Raw genomic sequence first — 12081 nt, 5'->3', positions numbered from 1 at the left:
CAGTAAACAGCTTCAATTTTGTTTCAAAAATAAATAATTGACTATTAAAACCCTATCAGTCTTAAATAAGGACATCAGTAAGCACCACTGGCATAATGAATAAGGCACTGTTCTCCTAAGCCAGTGGTTGTGGGTTTAAGTCCCGTCTGAGTTGGAAGTCATTACAGCAAGTGTCTCATCACTAGAGTTTATATTTTATCCTTGCTTCAACTGTAAAACAGTCCTGCAGTGTTTAGCTTGTAAAAAATGACCACAGAAGCTAAAATATGACATTAATTATGATAACATTGTTGTTGTTGTTTTTTAAACCTTTTCTATCACAGTGGACAGCTTATTCAAGTGCCATCTGGCATGCATGTTCCTTTGTTGCTCATCATTCATCACCAAAAATGATTTTCTTTTTCAATTCTTATGACTGTACTGATTGTATTGAATAAAATCCACATCTAGCATAACCAATTAATGCTGCAAAGTGCTCCAGTGGCGCAATTGGTCAGCGCGCGAAACTTATAAGACAGTATCTGTTGAGCAATGCCAAGGTTGTGAGGTCAAGCCTCACCTGGAGCATCTTTGTATACTATTTTTTTTCCTTTTCTTATGTCATTAGTCATTGAATATAAAGTGCTACCTTAATATTTAATATGATATTACAAAGGATGGAAGAAAGAAAGAAAAAACACAAACATGATTGTGCATTTAAGTTGTCAGCACACATCTGCTTTGGTTCAAATGCACTGCATATCTTCCTTCAGTCAGCTAACAAAACAGCAATGGAAAAGATTAACATACTGTTGGTAAAGCAGTTGCATCAAATTGATTTTCTGCAATATAGCATGATAATCCATACTGACAGCTCTGGATAGTACCAGCACATTTCTTGCTGGACTTGGTAATGCAAAGAACACAGTAAACAGCTTCACTTTTTTCAAAAATAAATAATTGACTATTAAAAACCTATCAGTCTTAAATAAGGACATCAGTAAGCACCACTGGCATAATGGATAAGGCACTGTACTCCTAAGCCAGTGGTTGTGGGTTTAAGTCCCGTCTGAGTTGGAAGTCATTACAGCAAGTGTCTCATCACTAGAGTTGATATTTTATCCTTGCTTCAACTGTAAAACAGTCTTGCAGTGTTTAGCTTGTAAAAAATGACCACAGAAGCTAAAATATGACATTAATTATGATAACATTGTTGTTTTTGTTGTTGTTTTTTAAACCTTTTCTATCACTGTGGACAGCTTATTCAAGTGCCATTTGGCATGCATGTTCCTTTGTTGCTCATCATTCATCACCAAAAATGATTTTCTTTTTCAATTCTTATGACTGTACTGATTGTATTGAATAAAATCCACATCTAGCATAACCAATTAATGCTGCAAAGTGCTCCAGTGGCGCAATTGGTCAGCGCGCGGTATTTATAATACAGTATCTGTTGAGCAATGCCGAGGTTGTGAGTTCAAGCCTCACCTGAAGCATATTTGTATACTGTTTTTTTTTCCTTTTCTTAAGTCATTAGTCATTGATTATAAACTGCTACCTTAATATTTAATATGATATTACAAAGGATGGAAGAAAGAAAGAAAAAACACAAACATGATTGTGCATTTAAGTTGTCAGCACACATCTGCTTTGGTTCAAATGCACTGCATATCTTCCTTCAGTCAGCCAACAAAACAGCAATGGAAAAGATTAACATACTGTTGGTAAAGCAGTTGCATCAAATTGATTTTCTGCAATATAGCATGATAATCCATACTGACAGCTCTGGATAGTACCAGCACATTTCTTGCTGGACTTGGTAATGCAAAGAACACAGTCAACAGCTTCACTTTTTCCTCAAAAATAAATAATTGACTATTAAAAACCTAACAGTCTTAAATAAGAACATCAGTAAGCACCACTGGCATAATGGTTAAGTCACTGCCCTCCTAAGACAGGGGGTCCAAGTTCCATATGGGGTGGAAGTCATTACAGCAAGTGTCTCATCACTAGAATTGATATTTTATCCTTGCTTCGACTGTAAAACAGTCTTGCAGTGTTTAGCTTGCAAAAAATGACCACAGAAGCTAAAATATGACATTTATTATGATAACATTGTTGTTGTTTTTTTTAAACATTTTCTATCACCGTGGACATCTTATTTAAGTACCATCTGGCATGCATGTTCCTTTGATGCTCATCATTCATCACCAAAAATGATTTTCTTTTTCAATTCTTATGACTGTACTGATTGCATTGAATAAAATCCACATCTAGCATAACCAATCAATGTTGCAAAGTGCTCCAGTGGCGCAGTTGGTCAGCACGCGGTACTTATAAGACAGTATCTGTTGAGCAATGCCAAGGTTGTGAGTTCAAGCCTCACCTGGAGCATCTTTGTATACTGTTTTTTTTCCTTTTCTTATGTCATTAGTCATTGATTATAAACTTGTAGCCTTAATATTTAATATGATATTACAAAGGATGGAAGAAAGAAAGAAAACACACAAACATGATTGTGCATTTAAGTTGTCAGCACACATCTGCCTTGATTCAAATGCACTGCATATCTTCCTTCAGTCAGCCAACAAAACAGCAATGGAAAAGAATAACATACTGTTGGTAAAGCAGTTGCATCAAATTGATTTTCTGCAATATAGCATGATAATCCATACTGACAGCTCTGGATAGTACCAGCACATTTCTTGCTGGACTTGGTAATGCAAAGAACACAGTAAACAGCTTCAATTTTTTTTCAAAAATAAATAATTGACTATTAAAACCCTATCAGTCTTAAATAAGGACATCAGTAAGCACCACTGGCATAATGAATAAGGCACTGTTCTCCTAAGCCAGTGGTTGTGGGTTTAAGTCCCGTCTGAGTTGGAAGTCATTACAGCAAGTGTCTCATCACTAGAGTTTATATTTTATCCTTGCTTCAACTGTAAAACAGTCCTGCAGTGTTTAGCTTGTAAAAAATGACCACAGAAGCTAAAATATGACATTAATTATGATAACATTGTTGATGTTGTTTTTTAAACCTTTTCTATCACAGTGGACAGCTTATTCAAGTGCCATCTGGCATGCATGTTCCTTTGTTGCTCATCATTCATCACCAAAAATGATTTTCTTTTTCAATTCTTATGACTGTACTGATTGTATTGAATAAAATCCACATCTAGCATAACCAATTAATGCTAGAAAGTGCTCCAGTGGTGCAATTGGTCAGCGCGCGGTACTTATAATACAGTATCTGTTGAGCAATGCCGAGGTTGTGAGTTCAAGCCTCACCTGGAGCAGCTTTGTATAATGTTTTTTTTCCTTTTTTTATGTTATTAGTCATTGATTATAAACTGCTACCTTAATATTTAATATGATATTACAAAGGATGGAAGAAAGAAAGAAAGAAAGAAAGAAAGAAAGAAAGAAAGAAAGAAAAAACACAAACATGATTGTGCATTTAAGTTGTCAGCACACATCTGCTTTGGTTCAAATGCATTGCATATCTTCCTTCAGTCAGCCAACAAAACAGCAATGGAAAAGATTAACATACTGTTGGTAAAGCAGTTGCATCAAATTGATTTTCTGCAATATAGCATGATAATCCATACTGACAGCTCTGGATAGTACCAGCACATTTCTTGCTGGACTTGGTAATGCAAAGAACACAGTAAACAGCTTCACTTTTTTTCAAAAATAAATAATTGACTATTAAAAACCTATCAGTCTTAAATAAGTACATCAGTAAGCACCACTGGCATAACGGATAAGGCACTGTTCTCCTAAGCCAGTGGTTGTGGGTTTAAGTCCCGTCTGAGTTGGAAGTCATTACAGCAAGTGTCTCATCACTAGAGTTGATATTTTATCCTTGCTTCAACTGTAAAACAGTCTTGCAGTGTTTAGCTTGTAAAAAATGACCACAGAAGCTAAAATATGACATTTATTATGATAACATTGTTGTTGTTGTTTTTTAAACCTTTTCTATCACCGTGGACAGCTTATTCAAGTGCCATCTGGCATGCATGTTCCTTTGTTGCTCATCATTCATCACCAAAAATGATTTTCTTTTTCAATTCTTACGAATGTACTGATTGTATTGAATAAAATCCACATCTAGCATAACCAATTAATGCTGCAAAGTGCTCCAGTGGCGCAATTGGTCAGCACGTGAAACTTATAAGACAGTATCTGTTAAGCAATGCCAAGGTTGTGAGGTCAAGCCTCACCTGGAGCATCTTTGTATACTGTTTTTTTTCCTTTTCTTATGTCATTAGTCATTGATTATAAACTGCTACCTTAATATTTAATATGATATTACAAAGGATGGAAGAAAGAAAGAAAAAACACAAACATGATTGTGCATTTAAGTTGTCAGCACACATCTGCTTTGGTTCAAATGCACTGCATATCTTCCTTCAGTCAGCTAACAAAACAGCAATGGAAAAGATTAACATACTGTTGGTAAAGCAGTTGCATCAAATTGATTTTCTGCAATATAGCATGATAATCTATACTGACAGCTCTGGATAGTACCAGCACATTTCTTGCTGGACTTGGTAATGCAAAGAACACAGTAAACAGCTTCAATTTTTCCCCAAAAATAAATAATTGACTATTAAAAACCTATCAGTCTTAAATAAGGACATCAGTAAGCACCACTGGCATAATGGATAAGGCACTGTTCTCCTAAGCCAGTGGTTGTGGGTTTAAGTCCCGTATGAGTTGGAAGTCATTACAGCAAGTGTCTCATCACTAGAGTTTATATTTTATCCTTGCTTCAACTGTAAAACAGTCTTGCAGTGTTTAACTTGTAAAAAATGACCACGGAAGCTAAAATATGACATTAATTATGATAACATTGTTGTTGTTGTTGTTTTTTAAACCTTTTCTATCACAGTGGACAGCTTATTCAAGTGCCATCTGGCATGCATGTTCCTTTGTTGCTCATCATTCATCACCAAAAATTATTTTCTTTTTCAATTCTTATGACTGTACTGATTGTATTGAATAAAATACACATCTAGAATAACCAATTAATGCTGCAAAGTGCTCCAGTGGCGCAATTGGTCAGCGCGCGGTACTTATAAAACAGTATCTGTTGAGCAATGCCGAGGTTGTGAGTTCAAGCCTCACCTGGAGCAGCTTTGTATAATGTTTTTTTTTCCTTTTTTTTATGTCATTAGTCATTGATTATAAACTGCTACCTTAATATTTAATATGATATTACAAAGGATGGAAGAAAGAAAGAAAGAAAGAAAGAAAGAAAGAAAGAATGAAAGAAAGAAAAAACACAAACATGATTGTGCATTTAAGTTGTCAGCACACATCTGCTTTGGTTCAAATGCATTGCATATCTTCCTTCAGTCAGCCAACAAAACAGCAATGGAAAAGATTAACATACTGTTGGTAAAGCAGTTGCATCAAATTGATTTTCTGCAATATAGCATGATAATCCATACTGACAGCTCTGGATAGTACCAGCACATTTCTTGCTGGACTTGGTAATGCAAAGAACACAGTAAACAGCTTCACTTTTTCATCAAAAATAAATAATTGACTATTAAAAACCTAACAGTCTTAAATTAGGACATCAGTGAGCACCACTGGCACAATGGATAAGGCACTGTACTCCTAAGCCAGTGGTTGTGGGTTTAAGTCCCATCTGAGTTGGAAGTCATTACAGCAAGTGTCTCATCACTAGAGTTGATATTTTATCCTTGCTTCAACTGTAAAACAGTCTTGCAGTATTTAGCTTGTAAAAAATGACCACAGAAGCTAAAATATGACATTAATTATGATAACATTGTTGTTGTTGTTTTTTAAACCTTTTCTATCACCGTGGACAGCTTATTCAAGTGCCATCTGGCATGCATGTTCCTTTGTTGCTCATCATTCATAACCAAAAATGATTTTCTTTTTCAATTCTTATGACTGTACTGATTGTATTGAATAAAATCCACATCTAGCATAACCAATCAATGCTGCAAAGAGCTCCAGTGGCGCAATTGGTCAGCATGAGGTACTTATAAGACAGTATCTGTTGAGCAATGCCGAGGTTGTAAGTTCAAGCCTCACCTGGAGCATCTTATGTCATTAGTCATTGATTATAAACTGCTACCTTAATATTTAATATGATATTACAAAGGATGGAAGAAAGAAAGAAAAAACACAAACATGATTGTTAGAGATGAGCGCCTGAAATTTTTCGGGTTTTGTGTTTTGGTTTTGGGTTCGGTTCCGCGGCCGTGTTTTGGGTTCGAACGCGTTTTGGCAAAACCTCACCGAATTTTTTTTGTCGGATTCGGGTGTGTTTTGGATTCGGGTGTTTTTTTAAAAAAACACTAAAAAACAGCTTAAATCATAGAATTTGGGGGTCATTTTGATCCCAAAGTATTATTAACCTCAAAAACCATAATTTACACTCATTTTCAGTCTATTCTGAATACCTCACACCTCATAATATTATTTTTAGTCCTAAAATTTGCACCGAGGTCGCTGTGTGAGTAAGATAAGCGACCCTAGTGGCCGACACAAACACCGGGCCCATCTAGGAGTGGCACTGCAGTGTCACGCAGGATGTCCCTTCCAAAAAACCCTCCCCAAACAGCACATGACGCAAAGAAAAAAAGAGGCGCAATGAGGTAGCTGTGTGAGTAAGATTAGCGACCCTAGTGGCCGACACAAACACCGGGCCCATCTAGGAGTGGCACTGCAGTGTCACGCAGGATGGCCCTTCCAAAAAACCCTCCCCAAACAGCACATGACGCAAAGAAAAAAAGAGGCGCAATGAGGTAGCTGTGTGAGTAAGATTAGCGACCCTAGTGGCCGACACAAACACCGGGCCCATCTAGGAGTGGCACTGCAGTGTCACGCAGGATGTCCCTTCCAAAAAACCCTCCCCAAACAGCACATGACGCAAAGAAAAAAAGAGGCGCAATGAGGTAGCTGTGTGAGTAAGATTAGCGACCCTAGTGGCCGACACAAACACCGGGCCCATCTAGGAGTGGCACTGCAGTGTCACGCAGGATGTCCCTTCCAAAAAACCCTCCCCAAACAGCACATGACGCAAAGAAAAAAAGAGGCGCAATGAGGTAGCTGACTGTGTGAGTAAGATTAGCGACCCTAGTGGCCGACACAAACACCGGGCCCATTTAGGAGTGGCACTGCAGTGTCACGCAGGATGTCTCTTCCAAAAAACCCTCCCCAATCAGCACATGATGCAAAGAAAAAGAAAAGAAAAAAGAGGTGCATGATGGAATTGTCCTTGGGCCCTCCCACCCACCCTTATGTTGTATAAACAAAACAGGACATGCACACTTTAACCAACCCATCATTTCAGTGACAGGGTCTGCCACACGACTGTGACTGATATGACGGGTTGGTTTGGACCCCCCCCAAAAAAGAAGCAATTAATCTCTCCTTGCACAAACTGGCTCTACAGAGGCAAGATGTCCACCTCATCATCACCCTCCGATATATCACCGTGTACATCCCCCTCCTCACAGATTATCAATTCGTCCCCACTGGAATCCACCATCTCAGCTCCCTGTGTACTTTGTGGAGGCAATTGCTGCTGGTCAATGTCTCCGCGGAGGAATTGATTATAATTCATTTTAATGAACATCATCTTCTCCACATTTTCTGGATGTAACCTCGTACGCCGATTGCTGACAAGGTGAGCGGCGGCACTAAACACTCTTTCGGAGTACACACTTGTGGGAGGGCAACTTAGGTAGAATAAAGCCAGTTTGTGCAAGGGCCTCCAAATTGCCTCTTTTTCCTGCCAGTATAAGTACGGACTGTGTGACGTGCCTACTTGGATGCGGTCACTCATATAATCCTCCACCATTCTATCAATGTTGAGAGAATCATATGCAGTGACAGTAGACGACATGTCCGTAATCGTTGTCAGGTCCTTCAGTCCGGACCAGATGTCAGCATCAGCAGTCGCTCCAGACTGCCCTGCATCACCGCCAGCGGGTGGGCTCGGAATTCTGAGCCTTTTCCTCGCACCCCCAGTTGCGGGAGAATGTGAAGGAGGAGATGTTGACAGGTCGCGTTCCGCTTGACTTGACAATTTTGTCACCAGCAGGTCTTTCAACCCCTGCAGACTTGTGTCTGCCGGAAAGAGAGATCCAAGGTAGGCTTTAAATCTAGGATCGAGCACGGTGGCCAAAATGTAGTGCTCTGATTTCAACAGATTGACCACCCGTGAATCCTTGTTAAGCGAATTAAGGGCTCCATCCACAAGTCCCACATGCCTAGCGGAATCGCTCCGTGTTAGCTCCTCCTTCAATGTCTCCAGCTTCTTCTGCAAAAGCCTGATGAGGGGAATGACCTGACTCAGGCTGGCAGTGTCTGAACTGACTTCACGTGTGGCAAGTTCAAAGGGCATCAGAACCTTGCACAACGTTGAAATCATTCTCCACTGCGCTTGAGACAGGTGCATTCCACCTACTATATCGTGCTCAATTGTATAGGCTTGAATGGCCTTTTGCTGCTCCTCCAACCTCTGAAGCATATAGAGGGTTGAATTCCACCTCGTTACCACTTCTTGCTTCAGATGATGGCAGGGCAGGTTCAGTAGTTTTTGGTGGTGCTCCAGTCTTCTGTACGTGGTGCCTGTACGCCGAAAGTGTCCCGCAATTCTTCTGGCCACCGACAGCATCTCTTGCACGCCCCTGTCGTTTTTTAAAAAATTCTGCACCACCAAATTCAAGGTATGTGCAAAACATTGGACGTGCTGGAATTTGCCCATATTTAATGCACACACAATATTGCTGGCGTTGTCCGATGCCACAAATCCACAGGAGAGTCCAATTGGGGTAAGCCATTCCGCGATGATCTTCCTCAGTTGCCGTAAGAGGTTTTCAGCTGTGTGCGTATTCTGGAAAGCGGTGATACAAAGCGTAGCCTGCCTAGGAAAGAGATGCGAGATGCTGCTACTGGTGCCGCCGCTGCTGTTCTTGCGGCGGGAGTCCATACATCTACCCAGTGGGCTGTCACAGTCATATAGTCCTGACCCTGCCCTGCTCCACTTGTCCACATGTCCGTGGTTAAGTGGACATTGGGTACAACTGCATTTTTTAGGACACTGGTGAGTCTTTTTCTGACGTCCGTGTACATTCTCGGTATCGCCTGCCTAGAGAAGTGGAACCTAGATGGTATTTGGTAACGGGGGCACACTGCCTCAATAAATTGTCTAGTTCCCTGTGAACTAACGGCGGATACCGGACGCACGTCTAACACCAACATAGTTGTCAAGGCCTCAGTTATCCGCTTTGCAGCAGGATGACTGCTGTGATATTTCATCTTCCTCGCAAAGGACTGTTGAACAGTCAATTGCTTACTGGAAGTAGTACAAGTGGGCTTCCGACTTCCCCTCTGGGATGACCATCGACTCCCAGCAGCAACAACAGCAGCGCCAGCAGCAGTAGGCGTTACACGCAAGGATGCATCGGAGGAATCCCAGGCAGGAGAGGACTCGTCAGAATTGCCAGTGACATGGCCTGCAGGACTATTGGCATTCCTGGGGAAGGAGGAAATTGACACTGAGGGAGTTGGTGGGGTGGTTTGCGTGAGCTTGGTTACAAGAGGAAGGGATTTACTGGTCAGTGGACTGCTTCCGCTGTCACCCAAAGTTTTTGAACTTGTCACTGACTTATTATGAATGCGCTGCAGGTGACGTATAAGGGAGGATGTTCCGAGGTGGTTAACGTCCTTACCCCTACTTATTACAGCTTGACAAAGGGAACACACGGCTTGACACCTGTTGTCCGCATTTCTGGTGAAATACCTCCACACCGAAGAGCTGATTTTTTTGGTATTTTCACCTGGCATGTCAACGGCCATATTCCTCCCACGGACAACAGGTGTCTCCCTGGGTGCCTGACTTAAACAAACCACCTCACCATCAGAATCCTCCTGGTCAATTTCCTCCCCAGCGCCAGCAACACCCATATCCTCCTCATCCTGGTGTACTTCAACACTGACATCTTCAATCTGACTATCAGGAACTGGACTGCGGGTGCTCCTTCCAGCACTTGCAGGGGGCGTGCAAATGGTGGAAGGCGCATGCTCTTCACGTCCAGTGTTGGGAAGGTCAGGCATCGCAACCGACACAATTGGACTCTCCTTGTGGATTTGGGATTTCGAAGAATGCACAGTTCTTTGCTGTGCTGCTTTTGCCAGCTTGAGTCTTTTCATTTTTCTAGCGAGAGGCTGAGTGCTTCCATCCTCATGTGAAGCTGAACCACTAGCCATGAACATAGGCCAGGGCCTCAGCCGTTCCTTGCCACTCCGTGTCGTAAATGGCATATTGGCAAGTTTACGCTTCTCCTCCGACAATTTTATTTTAGGTTTTGGAGTCCTTTTTTTTCTGATATTTGGTGTTTTGGATTTGACATGCTCTGTACTATGACATTGGGCATCGGCCTTGGCAGACGACGTTGCTGGCATTTCATCGTCTCGGCCATGACTAGTGGCAGCAGCTTCAGCACGAGGTGGAAGTGGATCTTGATCTTTCCCTAATTTTGGAACCTCAACATTTTTGTTCTCCATATTTTAATAGGCACAACTAAAAGGCACCTCAGGTAAACAATGGAGATGGATACTAGTATACAATTATGGACTGCCTGCCGAGTGCAGACACAGAGGTAGCCACAGCCGTGAACTACCGTACTGTACTGTGTCTGCTGCTAATATAGACTGGTTGATAAAGAGATGTCTATGTAACTATGTATGTATAAAGAAGAAAGAAAAAAAACCCACGGTTAGGTGGTATACAATTATGGACGGACTGCCTGCCGAGTGCAGACACAGAGGTAGCCACAGCCGTGAACTACCGTACTGTACTGTGTCTGCTGCTAATAATATAGACTGGTTGATAAAGAGATGTCGTAGTAGTATGTATGTATAAAGAAGAAAGAAAAAAAAAACACGGTTAGGTGGTATACAATTATGGACGGACTGCCTGCCGAGTGCAGACACAGAGGTAGCCACAGCCGTGAACTACCGTACTGTACTGTGTCTGCTGCTAATATAGACTGGTTGATAAAGAGATGTCTATGTAACTATGTATGTATAAAGAAGAAAGAAAAAAAAACCACGGTTAGGTGGTATACAATTATGGACGGACTGCCTGCCGAGTGCAGACACAGAGGTAGCCACAGCCGTGAACTACCGTACTGTACTGTGTCTGCTGCTAATATAGACTGGTTGATAAAGAGATGTCTATGTAACTATGTATGTATAAAGAAGAAAGAAAAAAAAACCACGGTTAGGTGGTATACAATTATGGACGGACTGCCTGCCGAGTGCAGACACAGAGGTAGCCACAGCCGTGAACTACCGTACTGTACTGTGTCTGCTGCTAATATAGACTGGTTGATAAAGAGATGTCGTAGTAGTATGTATGTATAAAGAAGAAAAAAAAACCACGGTTAGGTGGTATACAATTATGGACGGACTGCCTGCCGAGTGCAGACACAGAGGTAGCCACAGCCGTGAACTACCGTACTGTGTCTGCTGCGACTGGATGATAAATGATATAAAAAATATATATATATCACTACTGCAGCCGGACAGGTATATATTATATATTATATAATGACGGACCTGCTGGACACTGTCTGTCAGCAGAATGAGTTTTATTTTTATAGAATAAAAAAAACAACAACACACAAGTGAAGTCACACGACGAGTGTTTAACTTTTTCAGGCAATCACAATATAAGTATACTACTAACTATACTGGTGGTCAGTGTGGTCAGGTCACTGGTCAGTCACACTGGTAGTGGCACTCCTGCAGCAAAAGTGTGCACTGTTTAATTTTAATATAATATTATGTACTCCTGGCTCCTGCTATAACCTATAACTGGCACTGCAGTGCTCCCCAGTCTCCCCCACAATTATAAGCTGTGTGAGCTGAGCAGTCAGACAGATATATAATATATATAGATGATGCAGCACACTGGGCTGAGCCTGAGCAGTGCACACAGATATGGTATGTGACTGAGTCACTGTGTGTATCGCTTTTTTCAGGCAGAGAACGGATATATTAAATAAACTGCACTGTCTGGTGGTCACTCACTATATAATATTA

General features: G+C 41.1%; 3 non-coding genes across 3 annotated transcripts; all 3 read left to right on the top strand.

Annotated features, from left to right (window-relative positions):
* Window positions 1-1382: 1382 nt before the first annotated feature.
* Window positions 1383-1475, top strand: TRNAI-UAU (transfer RNA isoleucine (anticodon UAU)). The gene is given in 2 exon segments: window positions 1383-1420; window positions 1440-1475. It is a non-coding gene; the product is annotated as a tRNA-Ile (tRNA).
* Window positions 1476-3185: 1710 nt separating this feature from the next.
* Window positions 3186-3278, top strand: TRNAI-UAU (transfer RNA isoleucine (anticodon UAU)). The gene is given in 2 exon segments: window positions 3186-3223; window positions 3243-3278. It is a non-coding gene; the product is annotated as a tRNA-Ile (tRNA).
* Window positions 3279-5027: 1749 nt separating this feature from the next.
* Window positions 5028-5120, top strand: TRNAI-UAU (transfer RNA isoleucine (anticodon UAU)). Its single transcript is given in 2 exon segments — window positions 5028-5065; window positions 5085-5120. It is a non-coding gene; the product is annotated as a tRNA-Ile (tRNA).
* Window positions 5121-12081: the final 6961 nt, after the last annotated feature.

Source organism: Pseudophryne corroboree, unplaced genomic scaffold, assembly GCF_028390025.1.
Source record: "Pseudophryne corroboree isolate aPseCor3 unplaced genomic scaffold, aPseCor3.hap2 scaffold_1303, whole genome shotgun sequence".
In the NCBI taxonomy this organism is placed as follows: domain Eukaryota; kingdom Metazoa; phylum Chordata; class Amphibia; order Anura; family Myobatrachidae; genus Pseudophryne; species Pseudophryne corroboree.
The sequence above is the reverse complement of the archived record's forward strand: the minus strand, read 5'-3'. Positions and strand labels throughout refer to the sequence as shown.